General features: G+C 44.8%; 1 protein-coding gene across 1 annotated transcript in view; it reads left to right on the top strand.

Moving 5' to 3' along the window:
• Positions 1-19,499, top strand: part of CCDC7 (coiled-coil domain containing 7) — an 820,938-nt gene that overhangs the window by 414,250 nt on the left and 387,189 nt on the right. The gene's annotated exons all lie outside the window — the stretch shown is intronic.

Below are 19,499 nucleotides of genomic sequence, written 5' to 3'. Positions count from 1 at the left end.
TGGATGCAGCTGGAGAGAGGCCCGCATAAGTGGAGGATGCATCAGAATGACCAAAAAAGGAGGATAGCTGGAACAGGCTCGGTTAGAGAGTGAGGATGCAGAACTGCAAGGCAGAGTTGTTGTAAAATAAAATGAGGCCTGATGTTCCTGGCTGCCACAATTGCAGGAGAAGGGTCCTGGGCAAGCTCAGCATTGGAGTGCTGAACACCACTATACCCTTCCACTGCTGCAGGCCGCCTCTCCCTTCCTCTTCCACCCGCAACAGAGCAACCTCTAAGGCCACTAATTGTTGAAGTCTGCACTCACCCTATTACCTGAAGCATCACATTGCCGCCGCTGCCGCTTCTCATTATCTCCTCCACTCGCGTCACATCAAAGGCATGTTGGGGCATTTGGAGAAGCCCCGATGTGCTGACAGCCTTGACCATTGCTGCTGCTGTCAAATTCCAGGTCCACGATTGGGGAGTGCCCAGTCCTTGTTGTTACTGTTGCTATTTGTTTTTAAAAAATGTGAAAATTGTTTGGGCATTTGGGGAAGCCCGCCACTGCGATGAAGATGGCCAGGCCAGGCTCACTGGTGTCACTGATGATGTCAGCGGGATACCCACAGTCTGGGGGGAGGGGCCCCCAATATCATTAGAAATTAAGGAAATGTAAAAGAAATAAAGATGGTGGCCAGGTAAGGAGACCCTGGCTACCTGATCAACCCTGGTCTCTGGAGCCATTTTTAAAATCAGTATCAGCCTCTATGGGGGACATTGCTAGTTTGGGGTTAAAACCTCTCTGAAACAGTCAGAAGGTGGGGAATTTTGTTGGGGAGTGCTAGAGGGGACCTTAAGGTATTAGAAAAAAATTGTTTATAACCAAATTATTTGGTTTAGAGCAAATGATCTATTTTATGTGAAATTATTTATCCGCTAACATTTAACTTTGATGTTGTGTTCGGCTGCTTGCAGGCTTCTCCCGCGAACCACCATGCCTACCTCTCTAGCGTTACCCCTGCTACTTCACTTTGCTGGGCCGCCCTACCCCTAAATGTGGCAAGAAGCCGCACCATGATGCGGCAGGACACTGCTGGCATTGCTGGGCTTCACTCCTCCTAGGGTGCACGTGCACACCCACCTCATGTAATTTAAAGGGCCCTCAGCGGGAGAAGTTAGGAGATGCCCTTTGATTATATCACTTTTCAGGCCACATAAAAGGCCCCTGCAAACACCTCTCCATTGCCTTGGCAATATGTCTTCTACCCAGGTAGAAGTGCATTGCCTCTGCATGTTCCTGTGTTCCTAGTTGTTGGTCCTGGATTCCTGTCCATGTTTCTGAGTTCCTGGTTCTTGTTCCCTGTTTCCTTGATTCTTGTTGGGCAGTCTTGGTCTGTGTTCCTGAGTTCTTTGTCTTTATCCTCTCTGTGGTCAGTCTTCGGTTCTAATCTTCACTGTGGTCAGTCTCCAGTTCCATGTCTTCTGTCTTTGGTGTCTTCTCTGCCTGCTTGTGCTGTCCCTTGCCTCTCTACCTGTCTCTCTGTCCCTTGTTTCCCTCAGATGTGTCTCTGGTTTGAACTTAGCTTGGAACTTTCACTCTGATTGAACTCTGCCTGCCTCTGACCACTGCCTGAACTTCGACTCTGAACTTTGTCTGCCTCTGACCACTGCCTGAACTCCAACTCTGATTGAACTCTGCCTGCCTCTGACCACTGCCTGAACTCCGACTCTGATTGAACTCTGCCTGCCTCTGACCACTGCCTGAACTCCGACTCTAAACTGCCTAAACTCTGACTCTGATTGAACTCCGCCTGCCTCCAACCACTGCCTGAACCTTGACTTTGATTGATCGCTGCCTGCCCTGACTGCCTCTGGACTCTGACTATCTGTATTCTTCCTGCCTGGGACCCTGGCTTGTGCCATGAATTCCTCAAAGGATCTTCTTCTCAACTGTAGAGGACCGCACCTAAATCCTGTCAGACCCAGCACCTGAGGGCTCAAGCTAAGGGGAACATGGGCTGGTATAGGTGAAGCTCCAGTTGGGCCTCTGCCATAGTTAGCTCCACCAGCTGACTGTGGGGAACTGCTACCTTGGTCCAAGCATCCCTGCCCACAACATTTGGCACATTCAGTTAAAAAAAAATTGTTTGCATAATGCTGGTGATTCCATCTAATTTACTTCATCTTTAAACTCTGCCTTTTCCCTCTACCCCAAGGGACTCTTCAGGTGGGTGCAGTCCCATTAGTCTTGGTATGGTGCCCTGGAAGAAAGGAGAGTATTTTTCTATACTTCCCTTTTTGTGAACACCCCAGTGATACCAAATTTAAAACATCTGAAGACAATATAATTGTTAACTCAGCCACCGAAAGAGGGAAGGTAGTCACGCCGCAAAAGAGATGGAGTAGTAGAATACACCTGAAAATGGATGTCCCTGCACTTCCAACATTCCAGAGTAATTAGAATCGAGCAGCTGCATAGATCTAACTGAATTTGCAGCAGATCCACTTCTCACGGTGCACTATCATCTGTCTTATCTGAAAAGTGTTGAGCAGGAGTTCCTCATAGACCTCCCCATAGGCTCAGGCCAAAGCCATAGACAGCATCAATTGTTAGAGCTTGCATCAAAGAAATATAAGAACTTGAAGCAGAGTGCATCAGCATTGGCATAACTGAAGCATCCTCTATTGGTGCCGTAGGTACATGATACATTGGTGTGCCCAACACACGATGCATTGAAACTCTCATCAAATGCCACTTTGGGATGCCTGATGTACAGCCCACTGGTGCACTGTACACTGATGCACTCGACTCACTGATGCACAATGCAATGATGCATGTAACTCATGATGCACCAAAGCATGCATGATGTTGGCCTGTGCTTCATCGATGCACCTTGAAACTTCAATGCAATAACCGCATGGCGCATCTCCAATGCACGATTCTACAATGCACAGTACAAGAACATACAGTGCAATCCTAATGCAGTCGAAGCTTGTATCGACGCAAACTCCTTGCTCTGCACAGGCTTCCTCGATTTGACTCACTAAAGAGCTGCCGAGGCAATCAAGGCCACATGCTTCCAAAGTGTCCAGTCATTCCATTCCATCAAAGCTATTGTTGCATCAACAAGTCTCAGCTCGTCAGGCTGCTCTACCTACACAACTATATGCAGCCCATTCTAGATTGGTGGCCAAAAAGGTCATGTTGCCTCGGCCCCCTTCAACAACATGGGCCCTCACTCCATGCCAGCCAGCCAGCCAGATTGATGGCAGAGGTTCTTTTTTTGGAAACACTGAATCCAGTATTTTCCATAGTTCCACTCATCTCCAATAAACCTTTTATTCAAATGCAGGAACCTATCCTGGTCTCTGAAGAGGATGTTTCACTGCCCAAACCAGGCAGAGGACACATTAGTTATTTGACCACGTTGTGGGCTTGGTGAGAATTTTCTTTACCTCTTTGATCAAGGAGTTGGAAGGAACTGTCCAAACTCTGCTCTCCACCATTTCTGTGGTGATTCCTCAGACTGGAGTCCCAGTCTCACCTATTGGCCTATCAGAAGCCTAGAACCTTTAGTTTGGGTTATTTATTTTATTTATTTATTTATTTACAATTTCTTAAACACCGCCTATACAATTTGTAGTAGATCTAAGCAGTTTACAAAGAGTACATTACGCTTTAATTGTATAACTCCACCCCACTAATGATATAACTCCACCCCACTAATGGTATAACTCCACCCCACTACCCCCCCATTAAACCCATCATCTCCCTTGACCCCCTGTTTGTCCCTCTCCTCCTTCCATCCTCGTGTCCTCCCTTTGTTTATCCTCCCTTTGTACCCTAGCCCAATTTCATTTGATACATCCACAAGTTAGTTAATTACTTATTGTTTTTTTTATCAGCCTCTTCCAAGGCATCTGTATAATAGGAATATTTTCTAATACCATGTTAATTATTGTTCTTATATGTTTCTTATATTTATTAGTTTTATTAGTTATTTAAAAGTTCTTCGTTATATGTAATGTTATCAAGCAAGTTTAATTGTTCTCTGTAAACCGATTTGATTTGCATACTATGTAAGAAGATCGGTATATAAAAAAACAAAAATAAATAAATAAATAAAATAAATAAATACATACATAAAATTATAAACATAAATTACAAACAGCATAAAATGGACAAAAACAGATCCAGGTTGAAATAAATTAAAGATAAAAGGTTTAAGTTAAGGGAAGGAAGAGTTTTAGTTAAGAACCTTCAGGTTTGCCATATGTCATAAAGCAGAGGTGCGCCTTAAGTGCCTTTTTACAATCTTTATAATTTGGGATAAGGCGAATATGGTCTGGGAGAGAGTTCCATAATATTAGACCAGCAATTGAAAAGGCACGTCTGTGGATTAGGTCCAGTCAGGCCGTTTTTATTGTTTGGTCCTCTAATATACATTTGTCCATGGATCTTAGTTGACAGGGTAGCCAGTACAACATTAAAATGGTACATAGCCAAATGTTTGAAGGATTGTAGATTAAGTTATGAATAATGGATGGCACCTTGTAATGAATACGGTAATGTAGAGGAAGCCAATGGAGGGATTGTAGAACAGGAGTAATGTGCTCTCTGTGTGGGGTGTTAGAAATTAAATGAGCGGCGGAGTTTTGACTGAGTTGAAGGGGATGAATAGTAGGTGCTGGAAGACCTAAGTATAGGGCATTGCAATAATCTAAACCTGATAGGATGAGTGCTTGCACAACTGAGTGGAAATCGGATGGAAATAGAAGAGGCTTTAGTTTTTTGAGTAAATGTAATTTGAAAAATAGTATTTTAACTAACTCAGAAATATTAGAAGTCATAGATAATCTGGAGTCTAGCAGTACTCCTAGATTTTGAGCACAGTTTGTAATTGGTTATCAAAGGTAAAGTTTGCTGGTGGGCAGCAGTTCTTCATCATTCCATTTGCTTACAACAGAGTCTAATCAGTCAGAGGTGGTTGACCAGGGCACATCTCCTCAGAGGTGAAGAATCACCTAGTTCATCCTCCTCATCATTGATGTTCAGGATAAGTGAGCTCATGCCTCTAGGTTCTGAAGAAAACTCTACGGGTATACCTTCCGACTCACTTTTGGATCTTTCTGACCACACCACCTCTACAGGACCTGACATATTCGAAATTTGTAGAAAAAATGGGATCGAGTCTTGGCATCCATGAATGTAAAGACAAGTGATTCCACTCATAACTCTTTGGTTGTCTTCAAATTCTGATTCTGGACACCCCATCAGAACCAGTAACTCTTTCGGTCCACAATATCCTGAGCATTTCATTAACGAGGATGTGGGAAACAGCTATTTTGGGTGTCCCTATGTCAAGGAAGCTGGACCTGAAATACAGAGTTCAAAAAATGTCCGGGATTCGGCATGGTCTGTCTGTTACACTAGTCTGTAACAGTTGAATGTGCTGTGAAAAAGATAAGAATTCATTCAGAATCCCCCTTAGGAAAAGGCTACAGACTACTTGACAACTTTGGCAAGAAAGTCTTCCAAAATTCTATGTTCACTGTTTGTATTTCTATCCATCAACTTTATATCGTGCTGTACCTCCATGACTGCATTCTAAAGCTAAAGCCTTTTCTACAAGTTGCGGATGCTATTAGTTATTGTCCCAAACAGCTTTTGGATGTGGAGGAATACATTCATCATTTATTTCATTCCATCTATGAGTCATTTGATTTTGTTTCACTTTTAGCATCATCAGTTGGGGATCAGTGTATGGTGTGGTTTAGAGCAAGCAGCATACACAAGAAGTTAGCAGACCTACCTAGTTTAGGAGATAACTTATTTGGCAGAAAGCTCATAGAAACGGTTGCTTAGATAAAAGATCAGAATTTAGCAGTACAATCTTTCTCAACAGCTTCCAAACAGCCCTCTACTTTGAAATACTTATTCATGTATGAACAACCTTACTTCTACAGACATCCCTAATGGTCTTTTCAACATTATTGTCTATCGCTTCTTCCACCCTGGCGTCAGCAACCGTTTTTGGCCAGACCACGATAACATGAACGCTATCAGCCTAAAACCACGCAACAGGCTCAACCCATGCCTGAGCTAGGTTTTGATCCCTCCAGACAATCCTTACCCCTTTCTTCTTGAAAATGGAATGTTAGATAACAAAGGACCTCAAAATTGTGAAATCTGAATACTGTTTGCATTTTTTCCAGCTACCATCCCTCCCATATTGTGTGACTCTCAATACAGATCAGTCTCATCTGGTGCAGCTTCACCTATAAGTTCAATCACTTGTTCAACAACAGGCGATAGAGCCAGTCCCTGATCCCAACATGGATAGTCCTTCTACTCATGGTATTTCCTTATCCCTGAGATGTCTGGAGGATTGAGGCCCATTCTAGACTTGAGACACTAGAACAAGCATTGAGAGAAATTCAAAATGAATACCCTCAGCATGATTCTTCCTTATATATAGAAGGATGACTAGATGTGTGCCCTAGACCTAAAGGATGCATATACTCATGTACCCATCCACCTTTACCATTAGTGCTATCTTTGCTTCAAGGTGGATTCTTCCCATTATCGTTTGGCCTGTCAGCAACTCAAAGAGCCTTTATGAAATGCCTTGCTGTGGTAGCGGCTCATCTGCATCGACAAGGAATAAAAGTCTTCACGAACCTCAACAACTGGCTAGTCACAGGAATCTCCTGGGAAGAATTGCTCCAGTCCTTACCCAAAATGATTTGTCTTCTACAATACTTGGATTTTCTAGTCAGCTTCGAAAAGTCAAATCTAGTACCTATTCAAAGGCTCAGATTCATTAGGGCTTGGATAGACTACAGCAGAGAGAGTTTCTGCCTTCAGAAAGAATGAACACCATGAACTTGCTCATTCACAAGCTACTGTCCTCTCCACACTTGATAGCCAGAGGGCTCCTAGTGGTATTAGGACTTATGGCGGCAGCCATCCATGTGGTCCCACTGACCTGCCTTCATATCTGTTGCCTTCAGTTATTCTCAAAAGGATCAGTTAACTCAACCAATATCAACTATTGTGCAAATTTCCGAAGAGATGAAGCAAGAGTTGAAATGGTGGTTACATTCTGAATACTCCATTAAGGAGCTCCTCTTCACACACTCCCCTATCAGGTAACACTAGCAACGGATGCTTCCACCAAAGGACGAGGAACTCATACAGGATTATTTTTAAGCCAGGGCACCTGGTCTCCTGAGGAAAATAGCTTACAGATCAATCTACTAGGACTAAGGGCAATAATATTCATGCTTCTTTTTCGGGGAAGAAACCTCTTGATTCAAATTGACAATCAAATTGCTAAGTTTTACGTCAACAAGCAGGAAGATACAGGGTTATGACCTCTCTGCCAGAAAGCACTGAAGATTTGAAATTGGGCAGCCAAGAAATCATGTTGCCCTCCAAGCCACCTATCTTCCCGGGATCTTCAAAATATTGGCAGACCACCTCAACAGAATATTTCATCCACACAAGTGGTCAGTGAAGCAATCAGTAGTAGACAAATTTTCAACTTATAGGGTCTGCTGTTGGTGGATCTTTTTGCCTCAGAGCAGAACAGAAAACTAAATCAGCAGAAAACTAAATCAGTTTTGCTCATTTCTATCCAGTGATCTCAGATTATCTCAGGACGCTTTCCTGCTTGATTGGGGAATAAGCCTCATATATATGTAGAGACCCTTTGAATTGCTGCGAGATGGCCCTAATTCCACTCTGAGGTGGAGACCTTAAGAGAACAGGTGTAGCATTTGTAATAGCACCTCCTTTGATGATGGCTGGAATGGTGAGCTCTTGTAGCATAAGGGAGGAAGAGTTTAGGTGGTAGTGTGGCAGTCTGGAGTTTTAGTTCTAGAATCAGGAGTGTCTTGGTGTTCTCTCCCATTTAGGCACTACCCAGCCAATTTCTTTACAGGGCTGAAAGGGAGAAATAATATTGTGAGAGGTTTTTTTTCAGATTTTTGAGAACTTTTTTCTGTATAAGTCATGTGCTATTCTGGGAGGTTGATTTCCCCTCTTAAAGAGACCAGGAAGGATCTATATACCCCTTTGCCCAGATCAGGAGGAGGTTGTAGTGACCACAAGTTGAAGAAAGAGAGACCCAGAATATTTTTCCCAAGCTTTTGTTTGGTCTACCTAAGTTAGGGAAGGAAATCCTTTTTCTGCCACCCTTTCTTACCCCAGAGCTAGGAAGCTTTAAGAACTGTTATCCAGTGAGAGGCTTTTCCTGCTGCAATATGTTTTGGATAGGAGATTGAGAGAGAAGAAAAGGTTTTTGACATCTGGAGAACCCTCCCCCAAAGGAGTACTCATCCAGGGACACATGATCCTGAAGGTTTGGGAGGTACTGTGGTGATGGTGATCCATCTACAACTAGGACTCCTCCAGCCAATTTTGGACAATTATCTGGAGGATAAACCAGTCTCAGGACTCATCACTAAGGGCTATTTACACAGCGAGAGAGAGAGAGAGAGAGAGAGACAAATTTATATTCCAATGAGAACCATTAAACCTGCATGAAACTGGAATTCACATTTTTTATGCAATTTAATAATTTTAACACCAAATCACAGTAAACTTCTATTTGAGCACCCAACCAGTGAATCCAGCCTGTTCTGTTAGTGTACCTGCCACAAACAGCTAGAGTAACACATAAGGAAGAAATTCCTCCTGTGCCTTTGGACTTCAAGGATAGCCTTCCTCCAAAAGATCAAGAACCCACATCCCAAGGCAAAGGAACTAGTGACAGTAACATTGGGATTCAGCCCCAGGACTTTTATGGCCCCATTAGAATTCATCCCATTCACTGAATTGGGTTTACTTAAGATTTTCCAGTGAGATCAATGATCACCAGAACAGTTAAGAAGCTTTTCCAGGATCACACTTGTCTAATTCTCTTAGTGCCAACATGACCCAGCCAGATATTTATTTATTTATAAAATTTGTATAACCCGCACTTTATAAGCGACATTGCGGAAAGGATAGAAGGTAAAGTTTGTCTATTTGTGGATGATACTAAGATCCGCAACAGAGTCAACGCGACAGAAGGAGTGGAGAGAATGAGACGTGATTTAAGGAAGCTTGAAGACTGGTCGAAGATATGGCAACTGGGATTTAATGCCAAGAAGTGCAAAGTCATGCATCTAGGACATGGTAATTCAAAGGAACTGTATGCGATAGGAACAGGAGAGACACTGTGGGGTGATAGTGTCTAGCAATCTAAAGATGGCGAAGCAATGTGACACGGAACAGGTGAGACACTGTGGGGTGATAGTGTCTAGCAATCTAAAGATGGCGAAGCAATGTGACAAGGCAATAATTATAGCTAGAAGAATGCTGAACTGCATAGAGAGAGGAATATCTAGTAAAAAAAAAGGAAGTGATAATCCCCTTGTACAGGACCTTGGTGAGGCCTCACCTATGTACTATGTTCAGTTTGGGAGACCATATCTCAAAAGGGACAGAGATAGGTTGGAGATGGTCCAGAGAAGGGTGACCAAAATGGTGAGAGGTCTTCATCAAATGGCTTATGAGGAGAAGTTGAAAGACCTAAATATGTATATCCTGGAGGAGAGGAGGAGCAGAGGAGATATGAAACAGACCTTCAGATACCTGAAAGGTATGATGTATGATCAACAACAAACCTTTTCTGCTGGAATGAATCCAATAGAACTAGGGGTCACAATATGAAACTCCGGGGAGGATGACTCAGAAGCAATGTCAGGAAATATTTGTTCATGGAGAGGGTGATGGATGCCTGGAATGCCCTGTCGGAGGAGGTGGTGAAGACAAAAATGGTGCAAAATTTCAAGAGGGCATGGGATAAACACTGTGGATCCCTAAAGGCAAGGAGGAAGGGAATGAAGTAAGGCATGGGGGTATCTTGCAGGTGTGGCAGATACTACTCTTAACAAATAAGCCGTCACATGTGAGTAACTGCTGGTGTTGAAGATACTACCCTTGGCAAATAGACTTCAAAAAGTAATGCAACTCCATCATTGCTTGCTGCCTCAACAGCAGGGGGAAAAGAGGAAAGGAGGAATTGGATCCAGACAGTAACCAACAAAGACATGAACTGTAGGGTCTGGGAAAATACATGAGCATGGGGGTAGTTTGCTTGATGGGGGTAACTTGTTTGATATGGCGGTTAGTACCCTTAACCAAAAGCCTGATACCACACTTCTGATGCATTTCCAGCATTGCATATTGCTCTCTGATTCAACGGCAGAGGGAGGGAAATTGGTCTCAAACAGTAATCAACAAAAGCCCTGACCTTGGTGGTCTGAGTAACTGATAGGTATTGGAAACTGATAATGTTGGAAGCTTGCTGGGCAAACTGGATGGGCTGTTGGACCCTTTTCTGCCATCACTTTCTTTGTTTCTGTTCCCCAGCTGTTCACAGCAGTTTACATAGAATACATACACTATAATAAAACATTAAAATACATTTACAATATGTAAACAGACAATTGAAAAAGAATAGAACATTCTATTGCTAAAATGCCAGCTCAAAAAAGTGAGTCATTAATGCTTTCTTAAATGCTTTCGCAGATGATGCAGTGCATATAGCTTCAGGTAAATTGTTCCATAAGCTAGAGCCCGTTATAGAAAGGCTCTATTTCTGGTAATTTCATGTCTGGAAATTTTAACTGTTTGTATCTCTAACAAGCTTTTGTCCATTGATTGCAGTAAACGTAGTTTGTAAAGCCTGAGTGTTGACTCAAGCCATGTAAGGATTCGTTGTTTAACAGCCTATAAAACCATGGTCAAAACTTTATACTTTGACCTCCAGATGATATGCAGCCAATGTAGTTTTTGGAATGACAGAGTAATATGGTCTCTTTGTTTGCTTCCTGATAACAACCTTGCATTTTGAATAACTTATAGAGGACAAGTAATAGAAAGAGGAAGACCAAGGTAGAGAGAGAATTGCAGTAATCCAAAGAATTAAGTATTGGTGCTTTTAGGACTGAACAAACTCTTGCACTTCCAGAAAAGGTTTTAAAATCTTTAGCAAATGCAATTTATGAAAGGATGACCTTACCACATTTGCAATATGTACTTTCATAGACAGTGTACAGTCTGTAACAATGCCCAAATTTCTGATGGATTTGATGATCTGGAAGAGTAAGTGAGGATGAAAGCAAACGTGAAGGGTTTTTTTTTTTATGGATGAGAGAAGGATTATTTCTGTTTTAGACAAATTTAATTGTAATCTGTGATGTGATAACCATTGTTTGACTGTCTGTATACTAAGAGATGCTAAGTCCACAGTATTAGTCCAGGAATTGGAGTGTAGAATGTAGAACTGCGTATCGTCAACTTAAATATTATAATTGATCCCTAAGCAGAACAGAAATTTCCATAATGGGGCTATATAAATATCACAGGATATGGTTTACATATCTCATACAACTTTCTAGAAGATATTCCATACACCTGAGGTTAGACCGAACGTTATTAACTTAGGATGAAGGAACACTTATTCATCCCAGGCTCTAAGCTCTCAACCTAATGGCTTGGACGTTGAATGTTCAGTAATGACTGATCTCCATTTGCCCAGAGAAATTGTGGACATACTAATTTCATCTAGAAAGCTGTTCCATTTGCCGGCTCGCAAGCTATTCCCGCGAGCCGGCTCACTCACCCCAATGCTGCCGAATCTGCTCACAGCTTCTGTCCACGTGGCCAGAGATGCTGACACTTCATGTGGTGAGGGACGCTACTGACACAAGCTGGACCTGGTTCCCTAGCTGCACAAGTGTCCAAGGCCTCTCTTTAAAGTGTCCGCTGTAGAACCTAGCTGCAGCGCCTCCGGATGAGTCAGCTGCTTCAGCTGTTATAAGGGCCTTTCTTCTTTCCCGACACTGTCTCAGCAACGGGTCAACTACCTCCTGGTAATGTGAGTTGCTGCTTTGGACCTTCATCTTCATCCTTGCCCAGCCTTGCCTTGCCTCTTCATTTTCAGCCTTGCTTTGCCTGTTTGTCTTCAGCTTTGTCCAGCCTTGCCTTGCCTCTTCGTCTTCTGCCTAGTTCAGCTTCATCCAGCCTTCCAAGTCTTCAGCCTTGCCTTGCTTTCCTCATCCTCAGCATTGCCTTGCTCCCTTGGACTGACCTCCGGTACTGACCCCAGCCTGTGAGCTGACCATCCTTGTCTGCTTCCTGCCTTGACCATAGACTATGACCTGAACCTTCTTGTCTGCTGTCTGCCTAGACCACAGCCTGACTACGGATCTTCTCTTTGCCTTCACCAGAGATACTCACCTAGGTCTTGCTGGCCCCCGGAATCCAAAGGCTCAACCCGTGGGGAAAGGGACTGGTATAGGCAAAACTCCAGCTCAGTCTCTACATCATCTTCTGCCTGTTGGCAGTGAGGACCTACTGGGCCATCCCGGTAGGTGGCATCAACCTCACTCCAATACAAGGGTCTACAATTCTAAGAAAAGCCATCAACTAGAATAAATTATGTCTTCAATGGAAAAGATTTTCCAAGTGGTGCCATCAGAATGCTTTGGACCCATTTTCTTGTGAACCTAAGCATTTACTAACATACTTGTTTCTTCTTTCTCATTCAGGCCTCACCACTTCTCCAGTGCGAGTACGTCTCAGCATCATAGTAGCATACCATGTTCTGGTGACAGTAAGCCTATTTCTACTCATCCACTGATATCTAGATTCATGAAACCTCAATGTCTCTCAGCGGTCAAAAAAGAAAATGGAATGCTAGTACTTATTAGGAAAGGTGTTAGGACCGCTGGCCACGGCGGGCCGCCGCGACGGTCCGGGACCAGGTGTCATGGCCGCCAGCTGCAGCGGGCCGTGACCAGGGTCGGGTCGGCGGCCGCGGCAATGTGGACCTTACCCGAGGGGTCGGGCGGTCCCGAGGCGCCTGCTGTGGCAGGCAGCCGCTCCTATGTTGGTCTTCACAGCCACGATCGCTGCTAGCCCGGCCGCATGGTTCCCTCGGCTGGGCTGACTCCTCCCCCTCTGCCTATACTAGAGCTGCGCGTGCGGCTGAAGAGGAAATTTAAAGGAGCCATGACAGGAAATTGTCATGGTGCCTCCTGAGACTCCTCCCTCGACTTCCTGCATTTAAGGCAAGATCTGATCCCCAGACCTTGCCTTGGTATCAAGGTTCCTGGCTGAGTTTGGCTCAGAGCTTCTTGTTCCTGGTTCTTCGTCCCTCTCTCCTTCCCTGCTTTGTGGATTGACTCTTGGCTTCTGACTTCTGGACTGGCATTCGTGTTTCTCACAGGACAAGCAGGATGGTAGTCCTCACATATGGGTGACATCATCAGGATGGAGCCCAATCTCGGAAAACTTCTGTCAAAGTTTCCAGAACTTTGAGTGGCCTCTACTGGGCATGCCCAGCATGGCACTAACCCTGTAGCCAGCAGGAGTCCCCCTTCAGTCTTCTTTTTTCCGCGCAGCAGTAGCCTCGCGGTTTAGGAGCTCTGAACACATTCCTGACAGGAATTTTCCTCACGGACTTATTTAAAATGACTTTGCTCCACAGGGGTCCCTCCTCTAACTTTTCTCTGGCCGCGGTACTCCGATAAGTTTTTTCGCCGTTTTTCGTCGATTACCGTCGAGTTTGGCCCTCGCGGCCTACTAGCCGTCGACCGTACCGCGGCTCGATTTTTTTCTATGGCCATGGCGTCGGGTTTTCGTCGGTGCCCGGATTGTACTCGCACCATGTCTATCACAGACCCTCAAAGAGTCTGTGTAATGTGTTTAGTCCGTGAGCATGATGTCCTGACTTGCACCAAACGTGCCCTCATGACACCAAAAGGTCGCAAAGCCACAATGGAGAAGATGGGACTCCTTTTCCGTGCTCACACCCCGACGCCGTCCATCGCATCGACGTCATCGGAACCGGCACCGTCGAAGTCGCACCAACATCGACAACCGTCCGGTGACCGCCCACAATTGACGTCTTCACGGCAATCGATTCCCGTTTCTCCCCCTCAAGATCGAGGGGATTGAAGGGAGAAACATCGCCATCGGCATTGTAAGTCTTGGACCGTCAAGGGAGCGAAATCGACCTCACCACCGTTCGAGCCACCATCAAAGAAGCCCCGTCCAGGAACGGCACCGACCACCCCTGGGACCAGGACATCGAGGCCACCTTCACCCGATCCGCGCCATTGATGCCTTTGATACCAGCACCGATGCCTTCCAGGCCGTCCATGCTGCCCCCGGCGATTCCTTCGATTTTCTCAGAGCCTCAGCCAGGGCCTTCGGGTATCCACCCCCCTTCTCTTCCTACAGGTCAGCCTACTAATCCTTATGACACCTGGGGTAATGATACTTCCACAGACACCGATGACTTACCTTTACCTCCCTCTCCTACTGAAAGTAGAAAGCGTTCTCCTCCAGAGGACCTCTCTTTCATTAATTTTGTGAAAGAAATGTCAGAATTGGTCCCTTTCCAGCTTCAGACGGAGCAAGATGATAGGCACCAGATGATGGAGCTTCTCCAATTCCTGGATGCCCCTAAGGTGATCACTTCTATTCCCATTCATCAAGTTCATCTTGATCTCCTCAAAAAGAACTGGGAAAACCCTGGATCCATTGCCCCAGTACACAGAAAAGCTGACACTATTTATCTGGTACAGTCAGCCCCTGGCTTTCAAAAATCTCAGCTTGACCACCACTCAGTTGTAGTGGAATCGGCTCAAAAGAAAAAAAGGACAAAACCACACTCTTCTACCCCTCCTGTCAAAGAACACAAGTTTCTCGACAATATTGGTCGTCGAGTGTTCCAAGGGGCCATGCTTATCTCCAGGATTGCTTCTTACCAGCTGTATATGACCCAATACAACAGGGTCATTTTCAAGCAAATACAGGCCTTCTCTGAAACCCTGCCTGACCAATTTCAAGAACATCTTCAAACCCTTGTCCACAAGGGGTTTGAGGCAGGAAAGCATGAGATAAGAACAGCTTACGATATCTTCGACACCTCCACTAGAGTGTCTGCAACTGCCATTTTGGCAAGACACTCGGCCTGGCTCAATTCTTCTGACCTTCGCCCAGAAGTACAAGACAGGCTCTCTGACCTGCCCTGTATAGGAGATAATCTGTTCGGTGAACAGATTCAGCAAATAGTGGCTGAATTAAAGGACCATCATGAGACCCTCAAACAGCTCTCATCGATACCTTCTGACTTCCCTTCTAGACAGCCCTTCAAGAAGGACTCTAAGAAGTCATTCTTCTGCCCAAAGAAGTACTATCCTCCACCAACAAGGTCCCGAGTTACAAGGCCTTATCAGAAATCTCAGCCCCGCCAGCCCCGGAAGCAAAAGCCACAAGCAGCTCCCCAGCCGGGGCCTGCTTCAGGTTTTTGAAGTTTCCTTGGAAAGCAGCAGCCTGATCCCTCTGCCAGCCATACCAGTGGGAGGTCGATTGTGCCACTTTCACAGCATGTGGCAATCAATCACAACCGACCAATGGGTGCTAGCAATCATTGCTCAGGGTTACCACCTGAACTTTCTTGCTCTTCCACCGGATTCACCACCTCTACAAGCGTGGAGAGTAACTGACCACTCTGTCCCTCTGGAGCAGGAGGTTTCCCTTCTTCTCCAGTTAAGAGCAATAGAACCCGTCCCTCTTTCACAACAAGGCCTAGGGTTCTATTCCCGGTACTTTTTGATCCCCAAAAGATCTGGGGGGCTTCGTCCAATTCTGGACCTACGTGCCCTCAACAAGTTCCTCCAGTGGGAAAAGTTCAAGATGGTAACCCTGGGCTCGCTTCTTCCTCTTCTACAAAGAGGAGACTGGCTCTGCTCTGAACCTCCAGGAAGCGTACACCCACATTGCGATAGCTTCAGCTCATCACAAGGATCTCAGGTTTTCATTAGGCCCAAAGCACTATCATTACCGAGTGCTTCCATTCGGCCTAGCATCGGCACCCCAAGTCTTTACCAAATGTCTTGTGGTTGTCGCAGCTTTTCTCAGGAAAGAAGGTGTTCACGTCTACCCCTATCTAGACGACTGGTTAATCAGGGCCCCAACCCAGCAAGCCGCTCAATCGTCCCTGGATTTGACCCTACACACTCTAATTTCTCTAGGATTTCTCGTCAATTACGAGAAATCCTATTTAGTCCCATCTCAAACCTTGTCATTCATTGGGGCAGACTTGGACACCTTACAGGCAAAAGCCTTTCTACCTCAACAACGAGTGCAAACCCTCGTATCTCTCGCTCACCAGTTGCAGTCTCAGTATACAGCAACAGCTCAACAATTCCTTGTCCTTCTCGGACACATGGCGTCCTCAGTCCATCTCACACCTGGCCATGAGAGTCACGCATTGGACTCTGAGGTCACAATGGATTCAAGCGACTCAGCCTCTGTCAACCATTGTCCACATCACTGACGCACTCGTCTGTCTCTCATCTAGTGGAAAGATCAGAACAATCTCCTCCAGGGACTGCCTTTTCACCTGCCAGATCCTCAACTCATTCTCACCACCGATGCTTCCAACCTCGGCTGGGGAGCTCATGTGAACGATCACCTTGCTGGTGGCTGAAAGGAATCAGTAAGTTTTTACTTGGGACATTGTCTTTTTTAAAAGTATTGGGGCAAAGTTAACTATTGGGAATATTATTTAGTGTGTTTGTGTGTTTGTGCCTTTAATAGTCAGGCTGTGAATAAACAAGTTAGACTGTTTGTATTTTTAGTCAGTCAATAAGGTAGCAGTAGGGAGTGTGTTTATTTTTAAAAGTCTGGAGAACTGAGTGTTCTCCAGACTTTTAAAGAACTGAGTTTTTGTATTTAATACTAACTGAGTGCTTGTATTGAAAAAAAAAAAAAAAACCACAAAAAAAACCCCCCCAACCCAAAAAGTAGCCAGAAGCTAGAAATAAGCTAGGAGCAGTGTATACCTAAGTAAAAAAGTTGAATAGTTCAGCTCAGTTACTCACCTTGGAAAGGTGTTGAGGTAGTGTGATTAGGTTTGAATAGGGACCAACATTTGTTAATCAAGGGAGCAGTGAGTCACTCAGGCTGACTAACTGAAGTTAGACTGTTTGTATTTCCCAACCCACCCCTAGCTCATCCCTTAATTTATAGGCAGGTGCCACTTTCACAAAAAAAAAAACATCAACAAAAACTTTATTGAGAATTTGATCAGACCCCGGTAGGCCACTACCAGATACATAGTGAATTCATTAATACATTTAAAGGACATTAGACACATTCCTACTCCCATAGCAACCGAAAACTTAACTAGGAACTGATCAAAATTGAGATGAAGGCAGCAGTCCAGCAGCAAGAGGGGGGCTTCCCAGTCTTTTGCATCGAGTGTCACATGTATGATTTTTTACCCACCGGTGAGAAGTTATATATGTGCATGCGATGCAAAGAGCTCCTGGCTCTCAGAGAACAAGTCCGATCTCTGGAGGCTAGAGTGGCAGACCTGGAGGAGCTGAGGCAGACAGAGAGGTATATAGATGAGACCTTCAGGGACATAGTAGTCAAGTCCCAACTTCAGACTGGCAGCCCTGGTGCTGCCTTGGAGGAAGAAGGTCTCATGATGGGAGAGCACCAACCAGGTGCAGCAGGAAAGGATCCTGTAGCAAGGACCTGCTCTCCAGGTGATGCATTGTCCTTTCGCACTGAGGATATCTCCCCAAGGCCTACTGCCCAGGAGGGAAGGGTTAGGTCAGCCGTCATAGTTGGTGATTCGATTATTAGGAATGTAGATAGCTGGGTGGCTGGTGGGCGTGAGGATCGCCTGGTAACATGCCTACCTGGTGCGAAGGTGGCGGACCTCACGCGTCACCTAGATAGGATTTTAGACGGTGCTGGGGAGGAGCCGGCTGTCGTGGTACATGTGGGCACCAACGACATAGGAAAATGTGGGAGGGAGGTTCTGGAAGCCAAATTTAGGCTCTTAGGTAGAAAGCGTAAATCCAGAACCTCCAGGGTAGCATTCTCTGAAATGCTCCCTGTTCCACGTGCAGGTCACCAGAGGCAGGCAGAGCTCCGGAGTCTCAATGCGTGGATGAGACGATGGTGCAAGGAAGAGGGATTCAGTTTTGTTAGGAACTGGGGAACCTTTTGGGGAAGGGGGAGTCTCTTCCGAAGGGATGGGCTCCACCTTAACCAGGGTGGAACCAGACTGCTGGCGCTAACCTTTAAAAAGGAGATAGAGCAGCTTTTACACTAGAACAAAGGGGAAAGCCGACAGTCGCTCAGCAGCGCATGGTTCGGAGAGAGGTATCTTTAAAGGATACTAATGATGCATTAGAATTAGGGCATCCCGACAGTGAGGTTCCAATAATTAGAAAAGCAGTCCAAGTGCCTGTAACTAAAACCTCACCTGAGCTAAAAAATTCAAACTTATCCCTATCAATTAAAAAGCAGAATGATAATACAAACAAAAAACAAACTTTGAAATGTTTGTATGCTAATGCCAGAAGTCTAAGAAGTAAGATGGGAGAATTAGAATGTATAGCAGTAAATGATGACATAGACATAATTGGCATCTCAGAGACATGGTGGAAAGAGGATAACCAATGGGACAGTGCTATACCGGGGTACAAATTATATCGCAGTGACAGAGAGGAGCACCCGGGAGGAGGTGTGGCGCTTTATGTCTGGGATGGCATAGAGTCCAACAGGATAAACATCCTGCATGAGACTAAATACAAAATTGAATCTTTATGGGTAGAAATCCCTTGTGTGTCGGGGAAGACTATAGTGATAGGGGTATACTACCGCCCACCTGGTCAAGATGGTGAGACGGACAGTGAAATGGTAAGAGAAATTAGGGAAGCTAACCAAATTGGTAGTGCAGTAATATTGGGAGACTTCAATTACCCCAATATTGACTGGGTAAATGTATCATCGGGTCACACTAGAGAGATAACGTTCCTGGATGGAATAAATGATAGCTTTATGGAGCAATTGGTTCAGGAACCGACGAGAGAGGGAGCAATTTTAGATCTAATTCTCAGTGGAGCACAGGACTTGGTGAGAGAGGTAACGGTGGTGGGGCCGCTTGGCAATAGTGATCATAATATGATCAAATTTGATTTAATGACTGGAAGAGGAACAGTATGCAAATCCACAGCTCTCGTGCTAAACTTTCAAAAGGGAAACTTTGATAAAATGAGAAAAATTGTTAGAAAAAAACTGAAAGGAGCAGCTACAAAAGTAAAAAATGTCCAAGAGGCATGGTCATTGTTAAAAAATACCATCCTAGAAGCACAGTCCAGATGTATTCCACACATTAAGAAAGGTGGAAAAAAGGCAAAACGATTACCGGCATGGTTAAAAGGGGAGGTGAAAGAAGCTATTCTAGCCAAAAGATCTTCATTCAAAAATTGGAAGAAGGATCCAACAGAAGAAAATAGGATAAAGCATAAACATTGGCAAGTTAAATGTAAAACATTGATAAGACAGGCTAAGAGAGAATTTGAAAAGAAGTTGGCAGTAGAGGCAAAAACTCACAGTAAAAACTTTTTAAAATATATCCGAAGCAG

Source organism: Rhinatrema bivittatum, chromosome 2 (assembly GCF_901001135.1).
Source record: "Rhinatrema bivittatum chromosome 2, aRhiBiv1.1, whole genome shotgun sequence".
NCBI lineage: Eukaryota > Metazoa > Chordata > Amphibia > Gymnophiona > Rhinatrematidae > Rhinatrema > Rhinatrema bivittatum.
Note: the sequence above shows the minus strand (reverse complement) of the source record. Positions and strands in the feature narration are given on the sequence as shown.